Source organism: Tamandua tetradactyla, chromosome 12 (assembly GCF_023851605.1).
Source record: "Tamandua tetradactyla isolate mTamTet1 chromosome 12, mTamTet1.pri, whole genome shotgun sequence".
In the NCBI taxonomy this organism is placed as follows: Eukaryota; Metazoa; Chordata; class Mammalia; order Pilosa; family Myrmecophagidae; genus Tamandua; species Tamandua tetradactyla.
The window spans coordinates 73,836,237-73,861,820 of NC_135338.1; the positions used below are offsets into that span (position 1 = coordinate 73,836,237).

The 25,584-nt window shown below is 38.6% G+C and overlaps 1 protein-coding gene across 1 annotated transcript in view; it reads right to left on the bottom strand.

The window, feature by feature from the left end:
* LOC143652370 (uncharacterized) overlaps positions 1 to 23,722 on the bottom strand; it is a 47,864-nt gene extending 24,142 nt beyond the window's left edge. Inside the window, exon 1 of the mRNA XM_077123954.1 lies at positions 23,100 to 23,722. The gene's annotated coding sequence lies outside the window, so the exon portion shown is untranslated. The remainder of the gene's footprint in view (positions 1 to 23,099) is intronic.
* Between the last annotated feature and the right edge of the window lie 1,862 nt (positions 23,723 to 25,584).

Genomic DNA, 25,584 nt, shown 5'->3' on the forward strand with positions numbered 1-25,584 from the left:
AACCTCGGGAAACACTGAGGAGACCACCTCTGGGCTCCACTCTCTCCAGGCATCAGGGCCACCCCTGGGCTCTCTACCATTTCTGGGGCACACGTGGTGTGGTGGCATGGAGGCACACCTCCATGTGGTGGCAACCAGGCTCTCCCAGTCCCCCAAGGAGCGTGCTATGCCTTTTCCAAGGCCCGAAGCTGCACAACTCTTCCACTGCAACGAGAGGGGAGACTCATCCTCGCCTTTCAGGGTAAACTCACCCTCTCCATGTATATGGGTGGGTCCACTCTCCTGGCTGAGGTTTCTTGGCTTCAGACCCGAGCTTCTATGGTTCTTACTCTGCAAACTCCAATTTTTCCCTTTTGTGTCCTCCTTTGCCAAGATTGGCAGTGGTTCCATTTACACCAACAGTCTCTTCAAGCCCTCCAGGACTTCTCCATCAATCTTTTCACAGTTCCTCCAAAGTCTTCCCTTAAGCCATCCAAAACACCATTCAAACATATCTGGCATTTGCAAACCGCAGCAGCACCCCACTCCTGGTACCAAATCTGTTATGGTTTGCTAGCTGCCGGAATGCAACACACCAAAGACGGACTGGCTTTTAATAAAAGGGGATTTATTTTGTTGGTTCTTCAGAGGAAAGGCAGCTAACTTTCCACTGAGGCTCTTTCTTACGTGGAAGGCACAGGATTGTCTCTGCTGGTCTTCTCTCCAGGCCCCTGGGTTCCAACAACTTTCCCCGGGGTGACTTCTTTCTGCATCTCCAAAGGCCTGGGCTGAGCTGCTAGTGCTGAGATGAGGAATGCTGAGCTGCTTAGCAGTGCTACGTTGCAATCTCTCATTTAAGCACCAGCCAATTAAGTCAAACATCACTCATTGCAGCAGGCACGCCTCCTAGCCGACTGCAGATGTAATTAGCAACAGATGAGATTCACATACCATTGGCTTGTGTCTGCAGCGACAGAACTAGGTATGCTCACCTGGCCAAGTTGACAATCTAACTAACACAAATGTTAATACTTTTTTGTTAAAAACAAAAACAAAAACATTTTTACAAACAAAGAAAAAAAAACTAACTAAAAAACTAAAGACTAGTAGGGTGGAGCAATGTGGCTCAGCAGCAGAATTCTCACCTGCCATGCTGGAGACCTGGGTTCATTACCTAGTGACTGCCCATATAAAAAAAATGACTAGCAGCATTTCCCACTCTTCAGAACTACAAAGAATGGAATAAAGATAACTTATGAATATATGGGTGATGTCTTCTTCAAATATAAGGATTCATTAAAAAAAAAAAAAGCACATCTAAGAAGACACTTTCACCAGAGATATGGGAAACAATACCAGCACCAGTTTTCCTTGGGTTATTGTGAATATATCACAGGGCTTTTCTCCCACAGGAAAGTTAAGCTCTCTCAACAGCCCTATTATGCCCTGACCATTCCTTGAGCACCAACAGTGCTTTAAGAGATGGCATTTGATGTGATCTAATTTCCACCTGAAGAGTGAGCTATGAAGAACACCAGACTGTTGTGGAAAACAACTGTTAGGAAAGTTGGCTGTTTGCCTATAAGAAAACAGATCATTTTGAACAATAATGAGGAAATAAAAGTATGCTGAATTATCTGTACAAAAGGCCTGCGAATAATTTCACCCAAGTACATTTGTGCATAGAACTGGAAATGCCTAAAACTCTTGCCTCTATAAAACTCTCACTACTCTAGATTCATGACAACTTCTGCTTTATCTTTATAGCTTGCTATTCAGAAGACCCTTATATGGAAAGCTTCTTTCAAAATGTCAAAGTTTAACTGAAGATTTCACATAGCAATAACCAAGTGAAGTTCCACCCAAAGCTATGTGACTTACTTATGCCTATCCGTAATGTATATTTGTTATAATTTAGTACTACAAAGGATGACCACTGATACCACCATCAACAGAGTTCTGGAAGTTCTAGCCAGATCAATTAAGCAAGAAAAAGACTAAAAGCACCTTTGCTGGAAAAGAAGCCTTAAACTTTCCCTATTTGCAGATGACATGATCCTATACATAGAAAAAAATCCCCAGAAAGCCACAGCAAACCTACTAGCACTAATAATAAATTCAGCAAAATAGCAGGGTACATGATCAACTTGCAAGAATCTGTTGTGTTTATACATTAGAATGATATATCTAAAGAGGAAATCAAGAAAAAATTGCATTCCAAACAGCAATTAAAAAAATCAAATATTTAAGAAAAAATTTAACCAAGGATATAAAGAACCTATATACAGAAAACTATAAAACATTGCTAAAAGAGCTCAAAGAAGACCTGAATAAATGGAAAGACATTCCATGTTCATGGATTAGAATGCCAAAGGATATTAAGATGCCAATTCTACCCAAACTGATCTACACATTCAATGCAGTACTAAGAAAAATTCCAAAAGCCTACTTTGCAGAAATGGGAAAGCCAATAATTGCATTTATTTTGAAGGGTAAGGAGCTATAAATAGTCAAAAATCTCTTTAAAAAGGAAAAATGAAGTAGGAGGATTCACACTAGGTTACTTTAAAGAATATTACAAGCTAAAATGGTGAATACAGCATGATTCAGGAGATAGGGCAACATGGCAGCATACTGAGGTGTGGAATTTAATTTGTCCTCCAATGCAGCTAGTAAATACCTAGGAACTGTTATTAAAAACTGTTGAGGGGACATCAGTTACTGGGCACACACTGTACACCAGTCTGGAATGGGTGGAATGGCTAAGATCTCACACAGAACTGTAAGTCTGCCAAGCTGTGGAGGACCCTCCCCCATGGGAATGGCAGGCTGGTCCCCCAAGGGGAAAGGAAATGGACTTTATTAATAGCAAGGATTTAGCTCACCCAAGCTCCAATTGCAGAGTAAATTAATAAATTCTGACTACTGGAGAGAGGCACTGAGCAAAGATAAACTGGATTAAGCACTAAAGGAACAAGGGGTTTTTGCCCTTGCAGACAAGGGGTGGGGTTGATGGAAAAAAATTTTTAAAACCAGAGGCTCTCTGGGTTAGAGAGCACAAAATATGGGAAAAGAGAAGGACCCCAAGAAAAGAAGGCACATAGGGCCACGCATCAAATTGAGCTCTGGATGGCAAACTCAGGGAGCAGCAGTCTGGCTCTGAAAAGCCTTTTTTTTTTTCTTTACTTCTTAACAGCTCATTAGATAGAACTGCAATCACTCTCAGCCTCCAGCATTGCCCCAGGCAAGGGTGGGATTAAGGCATGTCTGAGAGACAAAGTAACTAGTCAGGAGAAGGAGGTTAATTCCCTAAAGGGTATATCTTCTCTAAGAAAAGGGAGTGGGGCTCACCTCAAGTAGAGGCCCTCCTTCAGGAAATTCAGGCCCCATGGGCTGGAAAATAGAAGCAATCAAAGTCCACCTACTACCTCAGCTTCTGTTTCAACCACACCACTGGCAAAGAGAGGCCACTGAAATTAAAGGCACTGCATAACTTTATGCTGGTGGGAAGCTGTGTGCTGACAAGTGTCACATGCTGGGCAGGATAGGAAAAGCAGGATCTAGATGCTTCTTAGCAAAGTCTGACAACCTCCTGGGTCTCACCCTCAGGGAAACTTGATAATGGATACTCTCCCCTCCTGAGATGCGGGCCTGTCTGGTCTGGGAAAATCTGACTGGGCTCAATAATATCTGAGGAGACCCTCCTCAAAAAAAAAAAAAAGCCTCCATATAGGCAGGGCAAGAAACAGAAAACTAAGAACTGAAAAATTCTGAATAGTTAAACAGAACCTATGCTAGAGGTCTAGAATAAGATGAACTGAATGCCAAAGAATAGACAGAGAAAAAAAACCATCCAGCAAGAAAACCCTAAGGAAAAAAGTGAAAACCTCCAGAATAAACTAATTAAGGAAACCAAAAGCCTAGACACCAGCAAAAAATAATGAGTCATACTGGGAAAATGAATCATACTGGATATGGCCCAGTCAAAGGAACAAACCAATATTCAAATGAAATATACAAGTTAAAATAACTAGTTTAGGATGTTCAAACAGACATGGAAAATCTCATCAAAAATCAAACCAATGAGTTGGGGGAAATATAAAGAAGACACTGGGCAAACATAAAGAAAAACTCAAAAGTCTGAAAATGCAAACTGCAGAACTTATGGGAAAGAAAGGCACAATAAAAGAAATGTAAAAAAAACAATGGCGACAATAGATTTGAAGAGGCAGAAGAAAGGATTAGTTAACTAGAGGGCAAGTCATATGAAATCTGACACATGAAAGAAAATATAGGGAAAAGAATGGAAAAATATGAGCAGGGTCTCAGGGAACTGAATGACAACATGAAGCGCATGAATATACATGTTATGGGTGTCCCAGAAGGAGAAGGGAAAATGAAGAGAAAGACTAATGGAGGAAATAATCACTGAAAATTTCCCATTTCTTATGAAAGGTATAAAATTACAGATACAAATGCAGTGTACTCCAAACAGAATAGATCCAAATAGACATAATCCAAGACACTTACTAATCAAATTGTCAAATATCAAGAACCAAGATCAAATTCTGAAGGCAGCAAGAGAAAAGTAATCCATGATATACAAGGGAAGTTCAATAAGACTATGTGTGGATTTCTCAGCAAAAACCGTGGAGGCAAAAAAAGCAGTGGTATGATATATTTAAGATAATGGAAGAGAAAAACTGCCAACCAAGAATTCTATACCCAGCAAAACTGTCCATTCAAAATGAAAGGGAGATTAAAATACTTTCAGACAAACAGGCACCAAGAGAATTTGTGATTAAAAGACCAGCTCTACAAAAAAACTAAAGGGAACACTACAGGCATATAGGGAAAGACAGGGGAGAGAAGTTTGGAGAAGAGTGTAGAAATGAAGACTATCAGTAAAGATAAAAAGAAAAAAGAAATTTAGATATGACATATAAAATCCAAAAGACAGGGCCACAGTGGCTCAGCAGGCAAGAATGCTTGCCTGCCATGCCAGAGGACCTGGGTTCACTTCCCGGTGCCTGCCCATGTAAAAAAAAAAAAATCCAAAAGACAAAATAGTAAAGAAAGTACTGCCTTTAAACAATAATAACATTAACTATTAATGGATTATACTCACCAATCAAAAGACACAGACTGACAGAATGGGTTAATAAACAGGACCCATCTATATGCTGATTACAGGAGACTCACTTAGACACAAGAACAAAAATAGGATGAAGAGAAAGGTTTGGAAAAGACATTTTATGCAAACAACAACCAGAGAAGAGCAGGGGTAGCTATACTGATATCCAATAAGTTAGCCTTTAGATAGAAAACAATTAAAAGAGATAAAGGACACTATGTATAAATAAAGAAGAACAATTCCACAGGAAGACATAACAATCATAAATATTTATGCACCAAGCAGGAGTGCTCCAAAATAAATGGAGCAAACACTGACAACATGGAAGGGACAAGTAGAAACCTCTACCATAATAGTTGGAGACTTCAATTCCCCACTCTCATTAACAGATAGAACTCCAGACAGAGGATTAATAAGGAAACACACATTTTGAATATCAATAAATAAATTACATTTAACAGACATTTAGAGAATATTACACCCCACAACAACAGGATATGCCTTATTCTCAAGTACTCATGGATCATACTCAAGGATAGATCATAATCTGGATCACAAAGCAAGTTCAATAAATTTATAAAGATTTATAAGTTATATAAAACAGTTTCTCAGATCATAGTGGAATGAAGTTGGAAATCAATAACAGACAGAGGGCCAGAGAATTCACAAATATATGGAGGCTAAACAACAAACTTTAAACAACCAGTGGGTCAAGAAAGAAATTTCAGAGAAATCAATCAGTAAATATCTCATGGAAAATGAAAATGAAAATACAATAAATCAAAATTTATGGGATGCAGCAAAGGTTGTATTGAGAGGGAAATGTATTGCCTTAAATGTCTATATTAAGAAAAAGAAGAGCAAAATTCAGGGAATTAACAGTTCACTTGGAAGAACTAGAGAAAGAACAGCAAAGTAACCCCAAAAGAAACAAGAGGAAAGAAATAATGAAGAGTAGAGCAAAAATAAATGAAACTGAAAACACGAAAATGATAGAGAAAATCAACAAAACCTGAAGTTGGTTGTTTTAGAAAATCAATAAAATTGATGGACCCTTAGCTAGGCTGACAAAAAAAAAAGAGGAGAGTAATAAATAAAATCAGAAATGGAGGACACATAACCACTGATCCTGCAGAAATAAAGGAGGTAATGAGAGTTTACTATGAGCAACAATATGCTAATAAACTAGAAAATATAGATGAAATGGACAACTTCCTAGAAAGGCATGAACAACCAGCACAGACTTGAGAAAAGATGACCTCAACAAACCAATCAGAAACAAAGAAATAAAATAAGTTCCCAAATAAGAAAAGTCCAGGATCAGATGGCTTCACATGTGAATTCTACCAAGCATTCAAGAAAGAGATAGTACCAATCCTGCTCAAAACTCAAAGCTGCCTAACTTATTCTATGAAGCCAACATCACCCTAATATCAAAGCCACAGTTAGATAGCATTAGAAAAGAAAATTACAGACCAAGCTATTTAATGAATATAGATGAAAAAATTCTCAACAAAAATACTTGCAAACAGAATTCAGCAGCACTTTAAAAGCACTATACCCCATGTTCAAGTGGGATTTATTCCAGGTATGCAAGGGTGGTTCAATACAAGAAAATCAATTAATGTAATACACCATATAATTACGTTAAAGCAGAATAAAACACATGACAATCTAGATTGACATTTGACAATATTCAACATCCTTTCTTGATGAAAACATTTCAAAGGATAGGAATAGAAGGGAACTTCCTCAACATGAAAACAAAAAAGTGACAGCTAACATCATCCTCAATGGGGAAATACTGAAAGCTTTCCTCAAAAATCAGGAAAAAAAAACACAGAATGTCCAGTCTCATCACTGTATTTTTTTTTATTAATTAAAAAAATTAACTAACACAACATTTAGAAATCATTCCATTCTACATATGCAATCAGTAATTCTTAATATCATCACATAGATGTATGATCATCATTTCTTAGTACATTTGCATTGATTTAGAAAAAGAAATAGCAAGACAACAGAAAAAGAAATAAAATGATAATATAGAGAAAAAAATTAAAAATACAAAAAATATATATAAAAAACAAACAAACAACAAAAAAAACCATAGCTCAGATGCAGCTTCATTCAGTATTTTAACATAATTACATTACAATTAGGTAGTATTGTGCTGTCCATTTTTGAGTTTTTGTATCTAGTCCTGATGCACATTCTGTATCCCTTCAGCTCCAATTACCCATTATCTTACCCTGTTTCTAACTCCTGATGGTCTCTGTTATCAATGACATATTTCAAGTTTATTCTCTGTCAGTTCACATCAGTGGGACCATACAGTATTTGTCCTTTAATTTTTGGCTAGTCTCACTCAGCATAATGTTCTCTAGGTCCATCCATGTTATTACATGCTTCATAAGTTTATTCTGTCTTAAAGCTGCATAATATTCCATCGTATGTATATACCACAGTTTGTTTAGCCACTCCTCTGTTGATGGACATTTTGGCTGTTTCCATCTCTTTGCAATTGTAAATAATGCTGCTATAAACATTGGTGTGCAAATGTCCATTTGTGTCTTTGCCCTTGAGTCCTTTGAGTAGATACCTAGCAATGGTATTGCTGGGTCATATAGCAATTCTATATTCAGTTTTTTGAGGAACCGCCAAACTGCCTTCCACAGTGGTTGCACCATTTGACATTCCCACCAACAGTGGATAAGTGTGCCTCTTTCTCCGCATCCTCTCCAGCACTTGTCATTTTCTGTTTTGTTGATAATGGCCATTCTGGTGGGTGTGAGATGATATCTCATTGTGGGTTTGATTTGCATTTCTCTAATGGCCAGGAACATTGAGCATCTCTTCATGTGCCTTTTGGCCATTTGTATTTCCTCTTCTGAGAGGTGTCTGTTCAAGTCTTTTTCCCATTTTGCAATTGGGTTGGCTGTCTTTTTGTTGTTGAGTTGAACAATCTCTTCATAAATTCTGGATACTAGACCTTTATCTGATATGTCATTTCCAAATATTGTCTCCCATTGTGTAGGCTGTCTTTCTACTTTCTTGATGAAGTTCTTTGATGCACAAAAGTGTTTAATTTTGAGGAGCTCACATTTATTTATTTCCTTCTTCAGTGCTCTTGTTTTAGGTTTAAAAAGATCCATAAAACCGCCTCCATTTGTAAGTTTCATAAGATATCTCCTTACATTTTCCTCTAACTGTTTTATGGTCTTAGACCCAATGTTTAGATCTTTGATCCATTTTGAGTTAACTTTTGTATAGGGTGTGAGATATGGGTCCTCTTTCATTCTTTTGCATATGGATATCCAGTTCTGTAGGCACCATTTATTGAAGAGACTGTGCTGCCCCAGGTGAGTTGGCTTGACTGCCTTATCAAAGATCAAATGTCCATAGATGAGAGAGTCTATATCTGAGCACTCTATTCGATTCCATTGGTTGATATATCTATCTTTATGCCAATACCATGCTGTTTTGACCACTGTGGCTTCATAATATGCCTTAAAGTCCAGCAGCTCGAGACCTCCAGCTTCATTTTTTTCCCTCAAGATACTTTTAGCAATTCAGGGCACCCTGCCCTTCCAGATAAATTTCCTTATTGGTTTTTCTATTTCCGAAAAATAAGTTGTTGGGATTTTGATTGGTATTGCGTTGACTCTGTAAATCAATTTAGGTAGGATTGACATCTTAACTATATTTAGTCTTCCAATCCATGAACATGGTATGCCCTTCCATCTATTTAGGTCTTCTGTGATTTCTTTTAACAGTTTTTTTGTAGTTTTCTTTGAATAGGTCTTTTGTCTCTTTAGTTAAATTTATTCCTAAGTACTTTATTCTTTTAGTTGCAATTGTAAATGGAATTCGTTTCTTGATTTCCCCCTCAGCTTGTTCATTGCTCGTGTATAGAAATGCTACAGATTTTTGAATGTTGATCTTGTAACCTGCTACTTTGCTGTACTCATTTATTAGCTCTAGTAGTTTTGTTGTGGATTTTTCCGGGTTTTTGATGTATAGTATCATATCATCTGCAAACAGTGATAGTTTTACTTCTTCCTTTCCAATTTTGATGCCTTGTATTTCTTTTTCTTGTCTAATTGCTCTGGCTAGAACCTCCAACCCAATGTTGAATAATAGTGGTGATAATGGACATCCTTGTCTTGTTCCTGATCTTAGGGGGAAAGTTTTCAATTTTTCCCCATTGAGGATGCTATTAGATGTGGGTTTTTCATATATTCCCTCTATCATTTTAAGGAAGTTCCCTTGTATTCCTATCCTTTGAAGTGTTTTCAACAGGAAAGGATGTTGAATCTTGTCAAATGCCTTCTCTGCATCAATTGAGATGATCATGTGATTTTTCTGCTTTGATTTGTTGATATGGTGTATTACATTAATTGATTTTCTTATGTTGAACCATCCTTGCATACCTGGGATGAATCCTACTTGGTCATGATGTATAATTCTTTTAATGTGTTGCTGGATTCAATTTGCTAGAATTTTGTTGAGGATTTTTGCATCTATATTCATTAGAGAGATTGGTCTGTAGTTTTCTTTTTTTGTAATATCTTTGCCTGGTTTTGGTATGAGGGTGATGTTGGCTTCATAGAATGAATTAGGTAGCTTTCCCTCCACTTTGATTTTTTGGAAGAGTTTGAGCAGAGTTGGTACTAATTCTTTCTGGAATGTTTGGTAGAATTCACAAGTGAAGCCGTCTGGTCCTGGACTTTTCTTTTTAGGAAGTTTTTGAATGACTGATTCAATTTCTTTACTTGTGATTGGTTTGTTGAGGTCATCTATTTCTTCTTGAGTCAAAGTTGGTTGTTCATGCCTTTCTAGGAACTTGCCCATTTCATCTGCATTGTTGTATTTATTAGCGTAAAGTTGTTAATAGTATCCTGTTATTACCTCCTTTATTTCTGTGAGGTCAGTGGTTATGTCTCCTCTTCCATTTCTGATCTTATTTGTTTGCATCCTCTCTCTTCTTCTTTTTGTCAATCTTGCTAAGGGCCCATCAATCTTATTGATTTTCTCATAGAACCAACTTCTGGTCTTATTGATTTTCTCTATTGTTTTCATGTTCTCAATTTCATTTATTTCTGCTCTAATCTTTGTTATTTCTTTCCTTTTGCTTGCTTTGGGGTCAGTTTGCTGTTCTTTCTCCAGTTCTTCCAAGTGGACAGTTAATTCCTGAATTTTTGCCTTTTCTTCTTTTCTGATATAGGCATTTAGGGCAATAAATTTCCCTCTTAGCACTGCCTTTGCTGCGTCCCATAGGTTTTGATATGTTATGTTTTTGTTTTCATTCGCCTCGAGATATTTACTAATTTCTCTTGTAATTTCTTCCTTGACCCACTCGTTGTTTAAGAGTGTGCTGTTGAGCCTCCACGTATTTGTGAATTTTCTGGCACTTCGCCTCTTATTGATTTCCAACTTCATTCCTTTATGATCCGAGAAAGTGTTGTGTATGATTTCAATCTTTTTAAATTTGTGAAGACTTGCTTTGTGACCCAGCATATGGTCTATCTTTGAGAATGATCCATGAGCACTTGAGAAAAAGGTGTATCCTGCTGTTGTGGGATGTAATGTCCTATAAATGTCTGTTAAGTCTAGCTCATTTATTGTAATATTCAAATTCTCTATTTCTTTATTGATCCTCTGTCTAGATGTTCTGTCCATTGATGAGAGTGGTGAATTGAAGTCTCCAACTATTATGGTATATGTGTCTATTTCCCTTTCAGTGTTTGCAGTGTATTCCTCACGTATTTTGGGGCATTCTGGCTTGGTGCATAAATATTTATGATTGTTATGTCTTCTTGTTTAATTGTTCCTTTTATTAGTATATAGTGTCCTTCTTTGTCTCTTTTAACTGTTTTACATTTGAAGTCTAATTTTTTGGATATTAGTATAGCTACCCCTGCTCTTTTCTGGTTGTTATTTGCATGAAATATCTTTTCCCAACCTTTCACTTTCAATCTATGTTTATCTTTAGGTCTAAGATGTGTTTCCTGTAGACAGCATATAGAAGGATCCTGTTTTTTAATCCATTCTGCCAGTCTATGTCTTTTGATTGGGGAGTTCAGTCCATTAACATTTAGTGTTATTACTGTTTGGGTAGTACTTTCCTCTACCATTTTGCCTTTTGAATTTTAGATGTCATATCTGATTTTCCTTCTTTCTACACTCTTCTCCACACCTCTCTCTTCTGTCTTTTAATATCTGTCTCTAGTGCTCCCTTTAGTATTTCTTGCAGAGCTGGTCTCTTGGTCACAAATTCTCTCAGTGACTTTTTGTCTGAAAATGTTTTAATTTCTCCCTCATTTTTGAAGGACAATTTTGCTGGATATAGAAGTCTTGGTTGGCAGTTTTTCTCTTTTAGTAATTTAAATATATCATCCCACTGTCTTCTAGCTTCTATGGTTTCTGCTGAGAAATCTGCACATAGTCTTATTGGGTTTCCCTTGTATGTGATGGATTGTTTTTCTCTTGCTGCTTTCAAGATCCTCTCTTTCTCTTTGACCCCTGACGTTCTAACTAGTAAGTGTCTTGGAGAACGCTTATTTGAGTCTATTCTCTTTGGGGTGCGCTGAACTTCTTGGATCTGTAATTTTAGGTCTTTCATAAGAGTTGGGAAATTTTCAGTGATAATTTCTTCCATTAGTTTTTCTCCTCCTTTTCCCTTCTCTTCTCCTTCTGGTACACCCACAACACGTATATTTGTATGCTTCATATTATCATTCAATTCCCTGAGCCCCTGCTCAAATTTTTCCATTCTTTTCCCTATAGTTTCTGTTTCTTTTTGGATTTCAGATGTTCCATCCTCCAGTTCACTAATTCTATCTTCTGTCTCTTTAAATCTACCATTGTAGGTTTCCATTGTTTTTTTCATCTCTTCTACTGTGTTTTTCAATCCCATAAGTTCTGTGATTTGTTTTTCCAGACTTTCCATTTCTTCTTTTTGTTGATCCCATGCCTTCTTCATGTCCTCCCTCAATTTATCGATTTGTTTTTTGTAGAGGTTTTCCATTTCTGTTCGTATATTCAGAATTAGTTGTCTCAGCTCCTGCATCTCATTTGAGCTATTGGTTTGTTACTTTGACTCGGCCATATCTTCAATTTTCCTGGTGTGATTTGTTATTTTTTGCTGGCGTCTGGGCATTTAATCAGATTTCCCTGAGTGTGGGACCCAGCAGGTTGAAAGACTTTCCTGTGAAATCTCTGGGTTCTGTTTTTCTTATCCTGCCCAGTATGTGGTGCTTGTCTGTCTGTGGGTCCCACCAGCAAAAGCTGTTGTGGCTCCTTTAACTTTGGAAGACTCTCGCTGCTGGGTGTGTGTTGGAGACAGAGGAAAGGTTGTAGGTTGGTTTTAATGGCTTCAAATTGTGAAGTCCTGGGATCTGAATTCCTTGAGAGAGGTATTCCACCTGAGTTGCGTTTCACCCCTCCCGCGGGGAAGGTACAGGTGGTAGAGAGCCCTAAAAGCAGCCTGTTTCTGTGTTTGGGGCAGTTGTAACCTATGTAATCCCAGCGCTGAGCCCAGAGGCAACAAACCCTCCATAGAAACAGCTGCAGAAGGCTCTGTTTCACCCCCTTTACGCTTTTTCAGTTAGCCCAATCAGTGACTTCTGCCTTGATCAGTTTCGCCTGAGCTGATGGCCTATTTTTAGTAGTCAGAAGTTGTTCATTAATGCCACTATTGGTGTTAGGTTGGGCTCAGTCTCTACTACTGTTGGAGACTCTTTCCTTTCCCTCCGGGAAGTCGCCTGTGGGGGAGGGTTGCCAGCTGCCACGGCTTGGGGAACCGCTGTTCCAATGCTCCCAGCCAGCCCGGGAAGCCGCGTGTGTGGAAGGGGCTGCGGTCGCTGGAAACTGCGGCTTGGGGGACCGCTGTTCCAAGGCTACCAGCTGGCCTGGGAAGCTGTGCGTGGGGGAGGGTCGCCGGCCGCCATGGCTTGGGGAACCGCCGCTCCAAAGCTCCCAGCCAGCCCGGGAAGCTGCGTGTGGGAGGGCCACCGTGGCTTGGGGAACCGTCGATCCAATCTTCTCAGCCGGCCCAGGAAGCCGCGTGTGTGGAAGGGGCTCCGGTCACCGCGGCTTGAGGAACCCGATCCAAAGCTCCCAGCCGGACTGGGGAGGAGGGAGGGAGGGACTCCAGCCGCCAGCTGCCTCAGCCCGGGGAAGCGCGCGCCTCTCGGGGACCTCACCACAGCGGAGTCTCTTAGCTGGTCCAGCTGGTCCAGAATAGGGTACGCTGTGTGTCTGGTCTCTGTCGTGGCTCCGGGAGCTGTTCTGTACTGTTTCTAGTTCTTTAGAAGTTGTTCTGGAGGAGGAACTGGAGGTGAGACTGGAGCGATCTGGCCGTGAAGCTAGAACTTGTAGGGGAGCTGGGGGGCGGGATACATGGTGGGGTTTGGGTGAGGTCTGGGGAGCTGGTAAGATCCTGAAGCTCTCAATTCGGCGATGGGAGAAGCCGGCTGAGAAGGAAGGCTGAGTGGGGAGAAGGGGTCTTAGAGGGAGTCCCCGGCGGTGGCGGCTGGCAGAGGAGAACTGAGCTCATCACTGTATTTTAACATTGTGCTAAAAGTTCTAACTAGAGCAGTTATGCAAGAAAAAGAAATAAAAGAGATCCAAATTGGTAAGGAAGAATTAAAACTCTCAGTGTTTGCAGATGAAATGATACTATATGTAGAAAACCCTGAAAAATCAACAGCAAAGCTACTAGAGCTAATAAATGAATACAGCAACGTGGCAGGGTACAAGACCAACACCCCCAAATCAACAGAATTTCTATACACTAATAATGAACAATCTGAGGAGAAAATCAAGAAAAAAAATCCATTTACAATAGCAACCAAAAGAATCAAATATTTAGGAATAAATTTAAGTAAGGATACATAAGACCTGTATACAGAAAACTACCATAAATTGCTAACAGAAATCATGGAAGATCTAAATAAATGGAAGGGCATATGATGCTCATGGGCTGGACGACTAAATATAGTTATGATGTTAATTTTACACAAATTCATTTATAGATTCAATGCAATACCAATTAAAATCCCAACAACTAAACTTGCAAAAAGAGAAAAACCAATAACCAAATTTATTTGGAAGAGCAGAAAGGCCCAAATAAAAATTACTTGAGAAATAAATGAAGTGGGAGGTCTCACACTTTCTCACTTTAAAGTATATTACAAAGCTATTGTGGTCAAAACAGCATGGTACTGACACTAAGATACACATACTGACCAATGGAATTGAATTGAGTGTTCAGAAATAGACCCTCTCATCTATGGACAGCTGATCTTTGATAAGGTAGTCAAGTCAAGCCACCTAGACAGAGCAGCCTCTTCAATAACAGTGTTTGGAGAATTGGATATCCACACGCAAAAGTATGAAGAGGGATTCATATCTCACACTCTACACAAAAATTAACTTAAAATGGATCAAACACTTAAATACTAGAGCAAAAACTATAAAACTTTCAGGAGCAAATGTAAGGAAATAGCTTGTAAAACTTGTAGTAAGAGTTGGTGTCCTAGACCTTACATCCAAAGCACAAGCTTTGAAGAAAGAAATAGATAAATGAGAACTCCTTAAAATTACACACTTTTGTGCATCAAAGAACTTTGTCAAGAAAGTAAAAGAGCCATCTATGCAATGGGAGACAGTATTTGGAAACCACGTATCAGATAAAGGTTTAGTATCCCGAATATATATAGATTATTCAACTCAACAACAAGACAAACAACACAATTAAAAAATGGGCATGAACAGACACTTCTCAGAAGAGGAAATTAAAAATGGCTAAAAGGCACATGTAAAGATGCTCAACTTTACTGGTTATTAGGGAAATGTGAACCAAAACCACAATGAGGTATCATCTGACACCCACTAGAATGGCCATTATCAAAAAAACAAAACAAAAAAATAGAAATGAACAAGTGTTGGAGACAATGTGGAGAAAGAGGTACACTTAGCCACTGTTGGTGGGAATGTAAAATGATACAAATGCTCTGGAAGGCAGTTTGGCAGTTCCTCAAGAACCTAAGTATAGAATTGCCATATGATCCAACAATCCCATTACTAGGTATATATTCAGAGGACCTGAGGGCAAGGACACAGATGGACATTTGCACACCAGGTTTACAGCATCATGATTTACAATTGCCAAGAGATGGAAACAGCCCAAATGTCCATCAATGGATGAGTGGCTAAACAAGCTCTGGTATATACATACGATGGAATATTATGTAGCTGTAAGATAGAATAAAGTCATGAAGCACATAACAATGTGGATGAACCTTGAAGACATTATGCTGAGTGAAATTAGCCAGAAACAAAAGGACAAATACTGTATGGCCTCACTAATATAAACTAACATTAATGAGTGAACTTTGAGTATTGAAGTGAAGAACACAGGTTATCAGGAGAGAGAAATAGGGTAGAGATTGGGCATTTGGTGCTGAAGAAACATAGATAGTGCAACAGGACTGACTGTAAAAATTCATAAATGGATAGCACAATATTACCTGATTGTAGCATAATAATATAAGTACATTGAATGAAGCTGAATATGAGTATGATTGAGGAAAAAGCACTGGCAGCACTTATAAAAACAAAAGGAACGATAGAAAATAAAGACAGAGATGGTATAATTTAGGAATGCATAGAGTGGACAACGATGGTAAATAAATATACAAATAAACATTCTTGTAAGAGGGAGAACAAATAAATGTCAATATTACAGGGTGCTGAAAATAGATGGCATGGGGGGGAGTACAATCAATGCAAGCTAGGGTCTATAGTCAACAGTAACATTGTAATATGCTTCCACTGAATGTAACAAGGGCATGATGCCACAATTAAATGTCAACAGGTGGGGGGCATGGGGGAGGGGTATGAATTATCTGTGGAAGTAAAGGAGATGTCTTCATTTCCTTTACTTTCACAAGTAGATTCACAGTGGCGAAGGCATTCCTAGACACTTAGGTTGGACTGCATGATGTATGAATAAACCTGTTTAAAAATGAACAGAGAGAAATAAGTGCTAGAGAAAATGTGGAGAAAGATGTACCTATTCAATGTCAGTAGGGAAGTAGGAGGTACAGCCTCTGGGAATGCAGTGTGGTAGTTCCAACGGAGGCTAGGAGTGGGGTTGCCATATGATCCTGAAACCCAGTGCTCAGTATATACCTGGAGGAACTGAGTGTGGGGACAGGAATGGACATTTGCACATTGGTGTCTATGGCGGCAGTGTTCTCAAACCACAGTGGATGGAAGTGGTCTAAGGGTACAATGTGACTGAGGACTGGAAGGGGGAATTATGGTGTATACATACAATGGGCTACTGAGTGGTCACAAAAAATAAAGTAGCTGTGAGACCTGTAACTAGTATATGAACTTGACGGACTGTATGTTGAATGAAATGTCAGAAACAAAAAGACAAATATAATGCCTCAGTCATATAGACTAACTATAATATATAAACTTGGTGAACTAAATTCAAGAACACAGGATCAGGTTGGGCCTATTGTAAAGAGTCCTAGATTGTAAGCTCTTACAGCAGTCACAGGAGTTGTAAATGTTATTTCTAAATTCTGAGATACTGGGCTGTTTGTTTATAACAGGGATGTTCTATGTGACATATGAGACTCAGAATTAGAGCTCTGAAGCTATGAAAGTCGGCAGTATGCCAAACAGGAACTGTTCAAAAAGTTGAAAAAGTGATCAGGCTTTGAGTAAAGATATGAATAAGCTGATATAGATAGGACTAAGGTAAATCAGAATACAGAGTAAAGGATGATATGGTTCATATTTTAAAACTTCAACTTCTCTGTGAGATCAAGGGGAGAGATGTTTATTTGGAGCAAAATTTCTACTTTGGGTACTGCAATTCCTAATTCACTTGTATGGTCAGTTTACTTGAACACCATAAGTACATGGAATCTTGAGTAGGGTGTGAGATCTTGTTGATTTGTCCCAGTTAGCGTGATGCCCTGATAAATCCCAGAGTAATATGGGCAGTGAATAAAGAAGCATTTGTAGGTCCCTTTGGGGGACTGGGGAGAAAGGAGGAAATATTCAATTTCCCCATTTGGAGAATTTCTGATATTCTTGCAAGCAGTGGTGACAACCAGATCAATAGGCTGAGCCCTCAATCTTGGGGTTCGCCCCTACAAAATATTCCTACAAAGGATAGGCTAAGTCTACTCAAAATTAGGCCTAGGAGTCACCCCCAAAGAAACTTTTGTTGCTCTGATGAGGCCAACTCAGCAGGTGAACTCACTGCCCTCCCCACTACGTGGGACATGGCTTCCACGGTTTTAAATCTCCCTGGCAACGTGGGACAGAATTCCTCGTATTAACCAGGACCCAGTATCATGGGATTGAGAAAGCCTTCTTGCCAAAAGGGGAAGAGAGAAATGAGACAAAATAAAGTTTCAGTGGCTGAGAGATTTCAAACAGAGTCGAGAAGAAGTTATTCTGGAGGTTATTCTTAAGCAGTATATAGATGTCCTTTTTTAGTTTATGGTGTAGCAGAATGACTGAAACTGTTGAGCTGTGTTCCAGTAGCCTTGATTCCTGAAGATGATTGTATAAAGATATTAGTTTTATAATGTGACTATGGGATTGTGAAAACCTTGTGTCTGTTGCTCCATTTATCCAGGGGTTGGGCACATGAGCCAAAAAATATAAAGAATAAATAAATAATTGGGCGGACAAATGGTAAAATAAATTGGGTAGATGGAAATAACAGTGGTCAATGAGAGCAAGAGTATGAAGTATGGTATGCATGAGTTTCTTCTTTTTACTTTTTATTTCTTTTTCTGGAGTGATGTAAGTGTTCTAAAAAATGATCATGGTGATGAATACACAACTATATGATGATATTGTGAGCCACTGATTGTGCATTAAGTATGGAATGTATATGTAAATAAGAAATTAAAATTAAAATATTTTAAAAAAGACTATAATGAGATACCACTTCACCCCCACTAGAATGGCTATTATTTAAAAAATAGAAAATAACAAGTGGTGGACAGTATGTGAAAAAATAGGAACACTTATTCATTGCTAGTGGGAATATACAATGACACAGCCACTGTGGAAGACATTTTTGAAGTTCCTCAGAAAACTAAGCATAGAATTACCATATGTTCCAGTTACACCACTACTAGGTATGTATTCAGAAAAACTGAAAGTGGGGACTTGAAGATATTTTCACAGTAATGTGAAATGCAAAAAAATGGAAGGAACACAAATGTCCATCAATTGATGAATGGATAAATGAAATGTGGAATATAATACAATGGAATATTATTCAATTATAGAAAGGAATGAAGTCCTCATAATGCAATTTGGATGAACTTTGAAGACCTTATGCTAAGTGGAATAAGACAGATACAAAAGGTCAAATATTATACGATCTCACTAATACAAACAATTACAACAAGCAAACTCAGAGAGAGAATCTAGAGTATAGTTTATCAGGAGTTGTATTGGAGGGTAAAGAATAGGATTTAATAATTTGTACAGAACTTCTATTTCGGTTGATTGCAAAGTTTTGGAAATGGATGGTGGTGATGGTAGCACAATACTGTTAGTGTAATTAACTGCAATGAATTATATATGAGAGTGTAGTTAAAAGAAGGAAATTTTAGGTTGTATATATGTTACTGAAATAAAAAGCAAAATCAAAACACAGGACTGTAAAATACAGTGAAACCTATTGTAAAACAATGGACTATAGTTAACAGTACAAGTATAAATATGTTCTTTATATGAATATTAGGAAACATATCACACTAATGCGGGTGTTAATAACAGTGAGGTATTTGGGGAAAGTACACCTCAATTATGGAATATAGTACATTCGGTGTATTAAATATATTACAATACATTTTAATATTCTTTCATCAGTTGAAACAAAGGTATCGTGAATCCAAAGTGTCAACAATAGGGGGTTATATGGGAACACCATATTTTTTACATGATTTAGCTGCAGACCAACAACTTCTCTAACTAAAAAATTTAAATTAAAAAATACACAGCTCTGAGAAAAAAAGATGTAGTGTGCATTTGTAAAGATAGTAGGTCTTTTAGGTAATCATATTTTATATTTCACTAGCTCTTATGTAACTCATGTTTTTATGATACCTTTGTCTTTCTATTCTGGCTATCTGACAAACATTCTTGAGGGTAGCAATGATCATTCTGGTCAGGCTTGTGCCAGTGACTGGGATTATGCAGGCAAATATAACAACCATTTACCCAATGGAGTTTTAGTTTAGGAAAGATAATTTAAAGTAAAATGACAGGCTAACTTGTATACATAACAGAAAGGGCTTCTTTTGTGGAAATGGGAAAAACTCTCTGAAAGAACAGGTGTGTTTCCTGAAACCTAATGATTTGACTGGTCAAAGTCTTAGAAAACTTGCTTGGGATATAAACTTGTTTAATGGGAACATGTATAAAATCCCTGTGACATGAAATCTTGCTCTTCCCAGAAACTGAAAATGAATGTACTACAGATAATTGGGGTGGGGTGGACTGGACTGGAGAGGGAGACAGAAAGGAAGAGTGAAGGTCTGAAGGTCATTGTAAGTCCTATGGTCCTTGTTTTAAGGACAGTGGAACCCATCAACAAAGTTAAAGCAAATCAGTGACATGATGAAATATCTGTGTCCAAGAGAGCCCTTTAGGTCCAGAATGAATTCAAGTAAGGACAGGTGAATACAACCAGACAAAATTTAGTCACCTACTGGTGAATTAAATATTCAGTGATGGCTGACTATATGGCTTAGTGAAAGAAATGGTACCTTTGACACAGCATGCAATTTGGAGCAGGAGGTCAGGAATAATTTAACGTTCATTACTTTGCTATCACCTTGACCAAGAGTAGATGACTTACTAGGGCTTGACTGAGTTACTTTCAGGGGGATACTACTAGTCCAATTTGGGACAACTTGAGCATTAAAATATTTAATGATAACAGGTAATATGTTTAATAGAATAGAATGCATTAATCCATACTGCTGTAACAAATAAATAGTGAGCAGAGCAAGCCTTTTGTATAACAGAAAGCCAAATAAGAGATACAGGAGCACAGATGAAAATGGAAAAATAAAAACCCACCATCTGGCAACCATCAGAGTGTTAGATCATCCATGTGAGAATCAACAATGAATATCAAAGTTGGTGATGGAGATTGGATGGGGAACGTGATAATGACATACTGTCAAAATATGTCCTCATAAAATATTTATTACAAAACAAAAACACGTTTTGCGTGGAGACACTGGCAGATATTTCCCCTGGTTATCAAGTTCACAACACTGTGGGTGGGGCAGATGGGCCTCAAGTCCCTTCTAATGGGCTGCACTGAGGAAAGCAGATTCAGACTGCTAAATTCCCAGTAGGAATGCAGAGTCTGCTCTGCTTAACAGGAAACGCTGGGTAGACCCAAATTACGATCATCTTTTATTGTGTTCCTTAATTCTGTCAAAGATGTGATAGTTCAGGGATTATCTCAGGAAGAGTTCCAGACTGAAGAAGACTGGATGACATTGGAAAAGTATAAATTGAGACAGTTTGAGATGGTTGGGACAGTGGGTCAAAAATGGGATTACAGTGTTGAAATAACATTGATTTCCTGATTTGGGTTTATATTGGTGCTTCCTAAGAAAGTGTTCTGGTTTGTGAGATAAATTTGCTAGAGAAATTTTGGGAAATGTTTGTTAATGGGCAAATGTAAAGACTTGATAACTGGGAAATCTGAGTGAAGGAATCAGGACTTCTTTTTATTATTGCAATATTAATACATCTGATTTTATTTCAAAATTAGTTTGTAAAATGCCCATGTCATTACCATGACATTAAAACATTCAGAGGCCAAGTCTACTCAAATACACTTCAACCTAAGTTGTGAAATTAATTGCCTTTGTAAGAGTCTGGATGTCAATAAAGATGAAATGTGTGAATATTATACAAATAGAACTAGGCCTTGGTGTCTTGAGTGTTTTTGTGAAAATAGCAAGGTATCCATATTCCTGTTTTTCAAAGGGCCTCCCTTTTCGGCTTCACGTTCTGAAGAATGATAGCTCCCTGCCCAGGTCAAAAACCACAGAGTAGGACATTTATTGAATAACTCCCTCCTCCAAACCAGGGACAGGCTAGTCCAGAATTTTGCTTAAGTTTACTTTCTATGGCATCAGGAGGTGTCTCAGATCTGTCTGGATTTTCTATATGTGGCTGTCTTTTATCAATGTGCACATGGGGGTTTCAGGTGTCATGAAAATAGAAGCTTCCCCAGAGTATGGGGATCTTCTGTCTCTTTGCCCTCCAGGAGTCTATCTGGAGATTTTCGTGCCTAAGGGAGAATGAGGTTACGACTTAATCACGGCAGGGATTTGTAACGTGGAGAAATGGTGGAGATTATAAGATGCTGGAATTCACCTTTATGTGTCAAGCCAGGAGAGGAATAAATGTAATCAGGATACTGCACACAAATGAACATTTCCCAAATGTATATATAATTGCAGATATATCTGATATATATATATAATAGATGAAGAAAGAAACTCTTTTAAAATCAAACACTTCTTGATGCAAATAGGTTACAAATATTTATGCAACTTAGTGTAGAAAGCTATAGTAAACTGAGAGAAAATAGTAAATAAAGTGCAACAAAAAATCCCTACAATATATAAAGATGGATTGTTATTACAAGGCCTATCCCCTTGCTTACTACAGAGAGAGAAAACATATTTGATAAATGTAAAATTTAACAAGACACATGAACATATTTTCAAATTTGAAAATACAGACAAAAGAAAGTAAAGAATTTGAGAGCAATTCATCACCAAATGAAAATGTGATTATGGGAAAGATATAAAAATTGAGATTATAGATGCCCAATTTCATCATTCAAATGCAAATATACAAAATTTAACTGTTTTTGCATTTTGAATTTTTAATAGAAGAAACTTAATTTCAATGAAGTCATACGCATTACAGAAAGTAGTCACTGACAGTGTTTATTAAAATACTAACAATTTAAATCCTCAAGAGATTTATTTCATCTGAGGTAGTTTTAAGCAGTATACAATAGCAGGTATCAAAAACCACCACTGTGTGGAGGTCTACACAAACTGATTTCTCTTAACGCAGGAATTTTACTTAGTGCAAACATATTCTAGTTTGATGGTGGTTGTATCATTGAGGTAAAATTCACAGACCTAAAAATTGACAACTTTTAAGTACAATTCAGTGCCATTTAGTACATTCTTAGGCTGTGCAAGTATCAGCTCTATTATTTATATATTTTTAAAACAATGTCAGTCACAGTGAAATGAAAGACATTTCAGTAAGCTGTACTTAATTTTAAGATCTCCCCTTGGTCACGAGAAATTGTGCAAAGTGACAATTTTCTCAATTAAAAACAAGATAAATTAAGAAGTATATTTCAAGTATTTTACTAATGAGCTTGCTTCTATTAAAGTCAGGAAAGTAAAAATTATAATAAATTTTGGTGTCATGAGTAAATAACATGTTCAAAATTAAAGCAATATCGTGAGTTGTAACACCTGTACTTGTAAATTTTCAACATGAAAAACATGTAGTGCCATCACTGCCTTTTCCACTTCGGCTCCTTTATGGCTCAGCCAGGACTGGCCTGTCCTCAACTTAGCTAACTATGCAATACTTTGAATCTCTATCAGGACTGTGTGCAGGAACAATCTTGAAACCATAAAAATTCTTACAGCATGACAGGATATCAAGCAGGCAAACCCCTTAATGAATGGATACTGTGGTTAAATTAGTTTCGCTACGGTGTTACATGAGAAAGAATAAACCACGAGGGAAGAGTGCAGAGAATCAAAGGTCCAATGCTCGCCATTTAAGAAAAATACTTCTGGGAGGAGCTGCCCGGCAAAGGCCCCGCCTCAACAGCAGGCCTAAGCGGAAACTTTTTACTCACTGTGGAGGCAGCTGGAGATGTCCCAGAGCTGTGGGAGCCTACCCCGAGGCTCCCACAGGGACGATGCTGCGCCCTCACTGCGGACGCGATATCAGGGTCGGGGGAACCGAACCCCGAGATGTTTCGGGGCGGTCTGATCCGCAGTGATCGGAAAAAGCGGCTGTCGGCGTTCCCCCCCAGGCGGACAGTGCGGTGGGCAGAGAAAGAAGCTGCAGGCTCTCCCTTTGGGAATGAAAATGCTCCCTTCCCACCCACCTTCACCCCTTCCGCCGTCCGGCTGAATCACAGAGCTTGCGCTCAGATTATTCAATGCCCCTGACCCGGCTGGGTGAAGTGGGCTCCTCAGTACAACCAACAAGAAAGGTACTGGGAAGGAAAAACCAGCAGAACGAGGAGGAGTGCGCCAGTCTCTGCTCCCTGCCCAAACGCCCCCTGGAATAGGGGCTTTTAGCCCCACCTCCAACCTTCTGTCCAATCCCCAGTAAGCTGAAGATGCGTCACAAAGGGTTTCTCTGCTGTCCAATGTGATTCCCCCTGGAGTCCCGCCTGCCGGATTCCTCCCCTCCTCCATCCCTCTACCCTCCGTCCTGTCCATTCAGGTGTCCACAGTTTGTTGGTGAATTTACTGGGGCTCAAGGAACTAGCCTATCTAGGACCACACCACCAGCTGGAAGTGCTCCCAGCCTAGGGCGCAGAGAGCTGTAGGGCTCCAGAAGCCCAGCAGGGGAGCTGCGTAAGCCGGGGTTAGTGTTGAGTTCCCTCGTCCATCACCTGTTCCTTGACACCTGCCCCAAGGAACCCCTGCTGTGTGCTCATTATGGGGGGGGGGGGGGGTTTCGTATCGTTGGCATGGGTAAAGAAACCTATTTTTTTTTCATTCTTGTGAATTTTTCACATTGGCTTCTACTATGATAAGTGAACATTGTCCCCAGAAATTGAAAAATTGAACTAACTAGAATTGCAAAGCTTGTTTTATGCCAAGAAACGGAACTATGTTCCTGAAAGTGATAGCTGGAAAATATGCCTATTAAAATTCCTTTGGTTAGATCTTCTAATAGCATAGCTAAATGGTTTTCAATTAATCTTATCTTAATATACTTTTCGCGCTTGAAAATCAACAGGACCTTCTCAGTTCTGCCTACAGGAATAAGATATCATCTTAAAGCAAATGAGGCAGAATGGCACCAAGAGCACCCTGGGGCCCAGTAAATCAGTAACTTCGTCCTCAAAAGGCAAAAAGTTTGACATTCCTGAGCAGTCAGTTAAAAAAATTTATGAAGATGCTGCACATAGGACCTTACACATCAACATCTGAATTTAAACTGCCTTTAATGTGTCACCGAACTTAAACAACAGGACATGCTAACCTAACAGAAATGGATCATGAGACCACCATTCAGGTTTATTTCCAACCCTTACCCCCTTTTCTTTACCTATAAAAACCCTACTTCACATCCTCACTTTGAACTGGTTTGGTTTATTTCCTGTGCACTTGCAATAAAGTCACCTTCTCGCTGAGAGAGAGTTTTGTCCTTTGTGGTGCCAGATTGGACAGGCCCTTTTTTGGGAAAAAGCCATGCTACGGTATCAAATGGTTTTCCATCAGGGGATCTGATCCTTTACCCAGCTCCTTGGAGCACATACTGTCCTCATCCTATAAGGGATAAAGTGTCTTAGGAACTTGACTGCCTGAGCATTGCTCTCCACCTATCCCAGTGTCTGGAGTAAGTCTTAAGATCTCTACCTCTTTGTCAATATCTATATATAAAAGAGGAAAACAGAACCTGACCCAGAGGGTTTCTGTGAGGTTCTTGTGGCAACAAATTTAGAAACTCAGAATATTACCTGTGCACCCTTTTAACTATTTAGCTGTCTGTTCCGGTTTCTTAAAAACCTTGTGAACAGGTTCAGAGTAACAATTCGCCATACGAAAGCTCCCATTCAATTCACTTTGCCACAATTCTTAAGAGATGCTGTTGGGGGGATTAATTTATATTTTACTATGCTCCCCTTTGTATAGTAGTGACAAGGCAAGTAAAGTCACTTGATCACATTGGTATTATAGGTGTCTGAAGATTTCCAGTGGAAGCAGCTGGGAGAGTGGAAATAAATCATTTAACTTGTGTTTTTGAGCTATCTTATTTGCTCTTCAGAAAAATGCCGATTCATATCTTTAGCCCATTTTATAATTGGGTTGTTTGTTCTTTTGTTGTTGAGTTGTATGATATCTTTGAATATACAGGAAATCAAAACTTTGTCTGCTATATGATTTCCAAATATTTTCTCCCATTGAGTTGGCTGCCTCTTCACCTTTTTCACAAAGTCTTTTGAGGTGCAGAAGCATTTGATTTTGAGGAGTTCCCATTTATCTGATTTTTCTTTTGTTGCTTGTACTTTGGGTGTAAAGTTTAGGAAGCTACCTCCTATTACTAGGTCTTGAAGATGTTTCTCTACATTTTCTTCTAGAAGCTTTATGGTGCTACTT